At 47.2% G+C, this 9,661-nt stretch overlaps 1 long non-coding RNA gene across 1 annotated transcript in view; it reads left to right on the forward strand.

Moving 5' to 3' along the window:
* The first annotated feature begins 1,177 nt into the window (after positions 1 to 1,177).
* Positions 1,178 to 9,661, forward strand: part of LOC148004741 (uncharacterized) — a 35,182-nt gene continuing 26,698 nt past the window's right edge. Inside the window, exon 1 of the long non-coding RNA XR_015625442.1 lies at positions 1,178 to 1,287. This is a non-coding gene — a long non-coding RNA (uncharacterized LOC148004741). The remainder of the gene's footprint in view (positions 1,288 to 9,661) is intronic.

Here is a 9,661-nt window from a genome sequence, read left to right on the forward strand (position 1 = left end):
TAATCATGTCACTCCTTGGGCCAAGCATAACAAACCATCAACATTCTACTCCCTGGCCCCTAAAAGCTTGTTTAAACACATGCGTCTATGGGGGCTATACATACACATAGCATAATAAAAATTACAGTTAGTCCAACTTCCAAAGCCCTCATAGTCTATAGCAGTCTCAACGATGTTAAAAGTCCAAAGTTCGAGGTCTCTTCTGAGATTCATCCAACCTCTTAACTGTAATCCCCAGAGCAAGACAGGAAACCAGCTGGGCAAAGTCCAAACTCTGTATCTCCATGGCTGATGTCAAAGCAGTCTTCAGATCTCTAACTCTTTTTCATCTTTGTTGACTGCAACAAACTTCTTTCTCCTAGGCTGGTTCTACTCCTTATTAGCAGCTTTGCTCAGCAGAAAGCCCATGGCTCTGGCATCTCAAACATCTTGGGGTCTCTAAGACAACTTCAACATTACGGCTTCTTGTTCAACGTCTGGGATCCACACATGATCTTCTGGGCTCCTACTAAGGGCTGTGTCACTTCTCCAGCTCTGCCCTCTGCTAACACTCTAACCTCAGGTTGATCCAGTCACTGCTGCTGCTGTTCTTGGTGGTCATCCCATGGCACTGGCATCTCCAATACTCTGGGGTCTTCTGCAACTAGGCTTCACTAGTAGCCTCTCATAGGCTCTCTTCATGGTGCCAAGCCTCAAATCCTTTGCATGACCCCTTCAGTCCTGGGACGTCAACTGCAACTGAGGCTGAACCTTCACCAATGGCCCTCTATGGCCTTTCACAATTTCAAGCCTCAGTTGATCTTCATGACCTCTTCATGCCTTCAAAACCTGAGTGACTCTTACACATTACCAACTCTAGCTGCAGCACAAGGTACTATAAGGCTTGAAGTGAGTCTTAACTGCAGGGAGATCCCTCAAGTGAGACACAAGGAGGTTGATGCAAACCAAGAGGTTTATTTTTCTGGCAATGCATTGGGATTGACCCTCAATCAACCCCTCCCTCATGGCGAGTGACTAGAAGTCGACCCTGAATGGCTATAACAAGCAGCTTTTATACTTTTTAGGGGTACAGGTTACATGAGCAAAGTTACAGTTTAAACTTATTGGCTAAGCATATTGACCTTTGAATCTATTGGCTAGCAAGCATATGACATGGATTGGAGCTCTATCTGGGACTAGAGGGTCAGGTGACTATCAGTCAGTACATTCTACAATTTTTCAAGAATGTCCCTGCTCCTCCTGAGAACTGTGGATGGAGAATGGAACTTGGCCTAGCCTTGATTCAAGGTATGAAGCTAGTTCTTGGTCTAATCTTGACCTGAGGCAGTGGGTGTAAGGCTGGTAAAGGCCCATAGGGTCCTTTATTCCCCCCCTTTTCTTGTACAAGCTCCAATCTTGGAGCTATGCTCAGAGGGTCTCTGGTGACTAACTCATAATCTTCAGGTCCTGTCCTCAGGGTCTCATATTATTGGCACAGGACCATCTCTGCACCTGTTCTCTCTTTTATGGAGGCTATAAGCTTGTTCAATATGCAGAGTCCAAGGTCAACAATAGCAGAACAAACAGGGGTCTTAACAAGGTGGATATGAGGGTGGTTAGCTAAGGGGAGGAGTTAAACCAAGCTTCCAGCCAGCCCTGACTGCTCTCTCTCTTCCGTTTGGCTAGCCCTTCTCTCATCTTGGCCATCATACCACAGTTTGTACAACCTGAGTGCCCAAGTTTTCTTCTTTAGCCATCTCATTGGTTCTTTGCCTTTCTGAGTGACTCTGATTATTGGGTTATAGGTGGCGTTTGCACAGAAGGCATCTCAATACCCTCAGTCCCCCCTGGTAGGGCCCCCTGGTAGGTAATTTCTTTTTACCCCAATCAAGTCCCAAGAGGAGGAGGTTCCAATAGGCTTCTCCTGTAGTCTTGCATCCATAGGCAGTGCAATAAAACTGGTCTGGACCCCTGTCCCCCCACATCGGTGAACTTCTGCCCAGTTTCTTTCTATCTCCAGGGTAAATGTAAGTGTGTGTGTGTGTGTGTGTGTGTGTGTGTGTGTGTGTGTCTCCCACAAGTGATACCTCTGTGCAGGGAATGTACATCCTATCCTCCCCTCCACAACCCAGAGCCCTCTTTCTCCCATATGGGCAGTTTGCTTCTGCCAACACTCCCATCATGGGCGGGAGTACCACCATCATGTACCACCAGTCAAGTCCTGCCACCAGCTGGCACAGGTCAAAAGTGAGGTCAGACCACCAGGTGTTGAGGGGTTTGGAAGCTGTCAGGGAGGCAACCTCATCTCCAGTTCCAGTGGAAAATACAGACCAGGTTTGATGGACTGGCACATGGGGACAGCATGATTCCCTGGGGAGTGGGGTATCTGCAGGTTTCACATGGGATGCATGCACCAGGGATGCAATACTGTCCACCTTAAGGACTGTATAAGTGGTTAACAGTACCAGGAATGGTCCCTTCCACCAGGATTCCAGTGACTGTGCCCGATGCCTCTGGACATAATCCCAGTCACCAGTCTGGAACAGTGAGGGGTCTCTGGCAATCCTGGAGCATATAATGCAGACAGTTTGGGCCAAATCTCGTGTTGTATTGACTGAAAGGCTTGGAGCCTTTAGAAGAGGTTCCTATCATCGAGTTGGGATACCTCCAGGGAGGGTCCAGTGGATGCCAAGGGAGTTGGGGAACCAAAGAGGATCTTGAAAGGGGTCAGGTTAAAATTAGTAGGGAGTGCTCCGGGCTTGGAACAGGGCCAGAGAAGGAGCACCACCCAGTCAGCACCAGTCTCCAAGGTCAATTTAATTAAGGTCGATTTTAGGGCTCTGTTCATTCTCTCTACCTGCTCTGAACTCTGGGGACAGTATGCACAATGGAGTTTCCAATCAGTTCCCAGTATCTTTGCCAATGCCTGACTTAACTTAGAAACAAAAGCAGGACCGTTGTCCAATTACCTTGGGCACTTCAAACCTCGGCAAATTTCTTCTAATATCTTTTTGGCCACCATAGTAGCTGTTTCCTGCTTGGTGGGGAAAGCCTCAACCCATCTAGAGAAAGTATCTACAAACACTAGGTGTTAGCATTCTGTCTAAGCTCCACCCCTCCACAGTTACCTGGCAACAGCCACCGAATGCCTGACATTATAAAAGGGTCTGCTTGCCCTCTCCTCACTCTCTTGCTCTTGTTCTCTTGCCCCTTTGTCCCTTCTCTCTCCATTCCCCTCCCCACTTCTCTCCACATGCTCATGACTGGCCTCTACTCCTCCCCTCTTCTACTCTTCTCCCTCTCCTTCCTCTCCCTTGTCTCGTCCTTTCATTAAACCTCTCCATGTGGAGCCTCGTTGGCCTGGTGTGGTTTGTTCAGATGCAAGCCGAGATTTCTACCCCAACATTAGGAGATATTTGTAACCATATTTTCCTGACTTAACTTCTGTGAAATTGACCTTCCAATATACCCCAGGCCACTCTCCCCTAGGTCTCTTGCCCTGTTTGCTCTTGGCTGCATAGCATTTACGTGCTGACATACCTTACACTATTCTGTCTCTCTGGCTAAAAACCTAAAGTCCATTGCATATATCTGGACTGCTTGGAGGAGCTTCTTATCCCCTAAATGAGTCCATTTGTGCATTGGCCAAGTGAGTCTTTTGTTTGATCTTTGGGGAGTATAGTTTTCCCCTCTTGAGTGTGCCACTGTCCTTTTCTCTTCTAAGCAATAGGCGGTAGGATGACTTAGCCATTTGGGCCTTTCCTTCTGCTGTATATTCTAAGTGAGGCCATCCCTTAGTCCAGTCCCATTTCCCAGCGGGTGTCTCTTGCAGACCCATAACCAGGACAGGCTCCTGCATAGCCACTTCTCGAGCCACCTGATCTGCCTGATTATTGCCCCACATCACTCAGTCTCTTCCCTTTCTGACATCCTGGGCAATGAATAATACTCACAGTTGCTGGCTTCATCAGGGCATCTAAGAGATCCAAAATTTCCTGCCTTTTTTTTTTTTAATTTCGTTTCCTTCTGATGTGAGCAGTCCTCTTTCTTGGAATATAGCCCCGTGAACATGGGCTGTGGCAAAAGCATACCTGCTATCTGTGTAGATGTTAATTTTCTTGCCAGCACCAAGTTCTAAGGAAAATTAGCCCCACTTTCTGTGCTAACATGGCTGGGGGTAGAGGTTCAGCCAGCCAGGATGACATTTGTGCTGTCCACCATGGTAACATCCACTCATCTCTGACCTTCATGAAGAAAACTGCTCTTGTCTGTAAACCAGTAGCCTCGGCTCCCCCCCAGGGGGTGGTCAGAGAAGTCTTTCCTCTACCCATGGGCTCCTGCCAATTTGACACTCATACTGTGGTGGTTCCAGGTCAGGATCGGGCAACAAGGTGGCCAAATTGAGCCCAACCGGTGGAGAATCTCATCCAGGTCAGCTGACTGGTGGTCCCATCCTCTGGGTTTTTCCATTCAAGGGCAAAGTATTCTTGACTTTGGGGTGCCAAGGTCAGGCAGAAGAAAGCACCTTTCAAGTCTAAAATCACGTACCAAATTCTGGAAGGTGACAAACTCAACAGAGTGTAGGAGTTAGGCACAGTAGGGTGGGTGTCAGCCACTCTACCACAGTTTACCTCTCTTAAGTCCTGGATTGGGTGATAATCGTTAGTGCTGGGCTTAACTGGCAGGAGTGCTATGCTCCAGGCTGAACAGCACTAAGCAACACCCCAAGCTGGAGGAGCTGGGTGATGTGTGGCTTAATTCATTCTCGTGCCTCCCCCAACATCGGGTGCTGGCACACTGAAACAGGATCAGCCTGGGTCTTAAGCTCCACATACCCAGCCTGCAGATATGCATGACCTAGCTCAGCCATTTTAGCCGAAGCAAGAGGAATATTTTCCAGCCACCAAGTAATATCCTCTATCTTTTGGGTATTGGTCTCAAACAATTTGTATTTGTACTCCAGCCTAATAGTAAGGACCTGGACAGGTTCTTCAGCAGGCTCCCTCAACTGAGGGCCTTTGGGAAGGAAATGGATCTGAAGCCCCATTTTGGAGAGCAAGTCTCTCCTGAACAAGGGATAGGGGCAGTCATGGATGACCATGAACGAGTGGGATAGCTGGCCCACGCCCAGGTCTACAGTTCTTCGGGTAGTCCATGAATATTGTTTAGTCCCAGTGAGTGGCCTCTTGGACCCACTAATTTTTTTTGCTGGAGACCGGCCCATCAGCTTGGAGAAGGACTGAGTGTTGGGCCCCAGTATTGGGTGGGTTTCCCTTCCACTTTCAAGGTTACCCTGGACTCGGGGAGGGGTCTGAACTCTGTCCTCCTTGGTCGCTGTCTTCCCCTGTGCTAACACGTTCACCATTTGGAGGTGCTTTTCCCAAGACCTGGGATTTCCTGCCCCCAGCTTCTGTTTATTGGGAAATTCTCCGTCCCAGTGGCCCCCCTCCTGGAAATATACACATTGGTCCTTTTCAAGGAGTTTTCTGTTTCTCTTTGGTTGGAGTCTCTCTTCTATGCTTTCCCTAACTACTGTAGCCAAGATTCTCTATAAATTTTTTCTGTCACTTTTCTTTTTTTTTAGTCTCTTTTTCATCTTCTTCCTTTCTCGTTCTCTGCTCTTTTTCTGTCTCCCTGTTATGGTAGACTTTCTCAGCAACCTGCACAAAATCCCTCAATAACTTAACCTGTAGCCCCTCGAGCCTCTGAAGCTTTTTCCTGATATCTCTACAAGCCTGGTCTCTAAAAACCAAAGTCACAGTAGCTTTGTGCTCCTCGATGCTGAAGTCATAGGGTGAATATTGGTGGAATGCTTCCATGAGCCATTCTAGAAAGGCTGCTTAACCTCATGAACCTTGATTAAATTGGTGAGTCATCCTGTGACCCCCCCTTGAGACCTGCCAATGGAGTCTGATGGTAGACCTTCAGGTGCTCATTACCTTCTGCTGTATTAAAGTCCCAGTCAGGTCTAGTCAGGGGAAATCCGCTCTCAATGACAGCCTGGTCAATAGATGGTGCCCCTGTGTCTGAGGGGACGTTCTTTCTTCCTGGCTTCCTGCATTATCCTCTCTCACTCTTCAGTCGTGAAGAGCAATCTCATGAGTTGTTGAATATCATCCCAGGTGGGCTGATGGGTAAACAAAACAGTCTGAGATTAATCAGCCCCTTGGGGTTATCTGAGAAGGGGGGTGTTGGGCCTTCCAGTTGTACAAGTCAGCTGAAGAGAAAGGCCAATATTACATGGCCTGATTGCCATCCTCATCTATGGGCTTGTAGGCTCGGAGGGGGAGGGCCACTGTTGTATCGGGTGAAGTAGCCCTTTTGCTCTATCCTCATGGCCAGTCGGGGTTCTGAGGGTCCCTCCCCACCCTCCCCCCTTGCTAGGGCCTGAGGAAGGGAGTGGGGATAAAGGGTTACTGGATGAGAGCTCAAGGGAAATCCTTGAGGAGGGGCTGTGGGTACTGGGGACATGGTAGGGGGTTGGGAGTGTGTGTGAAGGACCCATCAGTATCAGATACTGTGGAAGGGTCCTAGAGAATTGTTTTTACAGACTCGTTGGTCCCTACAGGGTTCTTCTCCTTCATGGCCAGGACCTGAGAGTGTCTTGGAGACAAAAAAAGCTTTTATCCAAGGGGGGGTGGTGGTGTGCTCCACTAGACCCTTCCAGGTAACTATATAGGGTACTTGGTCTGGGTGTCTGAGGAATCCTAGTCTAAAGACTCTTTCCTGTATTGCTTTGATCACCTGCAAATCAAGGGTCCCTATGGGTGGCCACCCTACTCTGAACGTGGGCCATTCAGAGGAGCAGAGAATAACTAACCTGCCCTTTTTTTTTTTTTTTACTATTACTGACAAATGTTATCCTCTTTCTCCAGCTTCCCTCCAGTGGTTAACTAGGATGTTTAACAGGGTAGAATCAGTCTGCTCCATGTCCAAAAATAACATCAATCCAAGTCCAAAAACACAGAGAAAGACAGTCAACACACAGACAGCTTGCCCCTGCCATGGGCAAAGAAACCAGGTAATCCGGTGACTCAGCCAATTTATGCCGATATCAAGTCCAACAGGCAACCCGCCAGCTTGTATTGAGTTTAACAAAAGGAGCAGAGTCCTCCCGACTCCCTCGGGAGGAAGGGGGGCTGAAGCATCCTCCAGACTCCAGTCATGACCTTAAGGCACATCTGTCAGCCACAATTTGACTACACCAGACAGACCAGACCAGACCAGACCAGACCAGAGGCTCTCTAAGCCTTATAGACTCTTGCGAGCAAACCAAAAGCAAGACAGACAATATGGATACAGACAACCACAGTACCTGACATCAAGTTCAAACTATTTCTTTGACAACCATTTCTTGTGACCTCATGGTGGTGGTGGTGGGTGGGGGATCTGGCTTCCCGGCCAATGCACCAAATGTAAGGCTCAAAGTGAGTCTTAACTACAGGGAGACTCCCTCCCCCCAAGTGAGACACAAGAACGGAAGTCAATGTAAACCAAGAGGTTTATTTTTCCTGCGCATCAGGGTTGATTCTCAATCAGAACCTCATGGCAAGTGACTAGAAGGTGACCCTGAATGGCTATAACAAGCAGTTTTTATACTTTTTAGGGGTACAGGTTACATGAGCAAGGCTACAGTTTAAACTTATTGGCTAAGCATATTGACCTTTGAATCTATTGGCTAGCTAGCATATGACATGGATTGGAACTCTATCTGGGACCAGAGGGTCAGGTGACTATCAGTCAGTACATTCTGTGGTTTTTCAAGAACTGAGAACTATGGGTAGAGAATGGAACTTGGCCTAGCCTTGACCCAAGGCGGGAAAATGGTACTTGGCTTAATTTTTTTTTTTATTTATTTTTTATTAACTTGAGTGTTTCTTATTTACATTTTGAGTGTTATTCCCTTTCCCGGTTTCTGGGCAAACATCCCCTAATTTATGGGTGTTCCCCTCCCCATCCTCCCCCCATTGCCGCCCTCCCCCCAACAGTCTAGTTCACTGGGGGTTCAGTCTTAGCAGGACCCAGGGCTTCCCCTTCCACTGGTGATCTTACTAGAATATTCATTGCTACCTATGAGGTCAGAGTCCAGGGTCAGTCCATGTATAGTCCTTAGGTAGTGGCTTAGTCCCTGGAAGCTCTGGTTGCTTGGCATTGTTGTTCATAAGGGGTCTCGAGCTCCTTCAAGCTCTTTGAGTTCTTTCTCTGATTCCTTCAACGGGGGTCCCGTTCTCAGTTCAGTGGTTTGCTGCTGGCATTCGCCTCTGTATTTGCTGTATTCTGGCTGTGTCTCTCAGGAGCGATCTACATCCGGCTCCTGTCAGCCTGCACTTCTTTGCTTCATCCATCTTGTCTAATTGGATGGCTGTATATGTATGGGCCACATGTGGGGCAGGTTCTGAATGGGTGTTCCTTCTGTGTCTGTTTTAATCTTTGCCTCTCTATTCCCTGCCAAGGGTATTCTTGTTCCCCTTTTAAAGAAGGAGTGAAGCATTCACATTTTGATCATCCGTCTTGAGTTTCATTTGTTCTAGGCATCTAGGGTAATTCAAGCATTTGGGCTAATAGCCATTTATCAATGAGTGCATACCATGTGTGTTTTTCTGTGATTGGGTTACCTCACTCAGGATGATATTTTCCAGTTCCAACCATTTGCCTATGAATTTCATAAACTCATTGTTTTTGATAGCTGAGTAGTATTCCATTGTGTAGATGTACCACATTTTCTGTATCCATTCCTCTGTTGAAGGGCATCTGGGTTCTTTCCAGCTTCTGGCTATTGTAAATAAGGCTGCTATGAACATAGTGGAGCACGTGTCTTTTTAATATGTTGGGGCATCTTTTGGGTATATGCCCAGGAGAGGTATAGCTGGATCCTCAGGCAGTTCAATGTCCAATTTTCTGAGGAACCTCCAGACTGATTTCCAGAATGGTTGTACCAGTCTACTTGGCCTAATCTTGACCTGAGGTGGTGGGTGTAATGCTGGTGAAAGACCCTATGGTCCTTCATTACAAGCTTGGATATCTCTGGAACACAGCTTCTTTGTGCTCTCAGAAAATACTTCCTAAAAGATTTCATTTCAGTGATGCTGGCCTCTTCTTAATCACCACTAATTTCTTAGTTCTAGCTAACCAGCATCAATTGTCCCCGTAGTCCCTTCTATTCTGGACTCTAAAGCCAGAGTCACATGGCCAAAGATGCCAAGTTCTGCTGTTTGCTGAGGCTAGAACTTGACCCCCTTGTGATATTATCATCAGCTTTCTGTTTTCCAACTCTTTAACTGCTTAAACTTGCCTGTCCTGGAACTCGCTCTGTAGCTTGACCTTGAATACCCTTGGCTTTGCCTCATGGGATTAAAGGCATGTACCACCATACCTGTATCTAAACTTAGCTGGGTGGGATCGTGCCCCAAGGTCACCACTCCCTTAATTCAATGTAATATCTTTGAACACGGGGTTCAAATCCATTTCACTTCCTGGTGCCCCTTTAATACTTGAACCATGTATTTTATATTTTTCCTTTCTAAACTTGCTGTGCTTATTCAAAATGTTCTGCATGAGACTTAGCCAGAGAACAAAGTCTATGATGGGTGTTTCTGAGACTTCCTTTGTCAGTGCAATTAATCTTCACCTTAGCCTCAGGCAGACTCTTCAGATGAGGGCAAAAGGCAGCCACATTCTTCAC

Source organism: Rattus norvegicus, chromosome 7 (assembly GCF_021556685.1).
Source record: "Rattus norvegicus strain SHRSP/BbbUtx chromosome 7, alternate assembly SHRSP_T2T, whole genome shotgun sequence".
Lineage (NCBI taxonomy): Eukaryota > Metazoa > Chordata > Mammalia > Rodentia > Muridae > Rattus > Rattus norvegicus.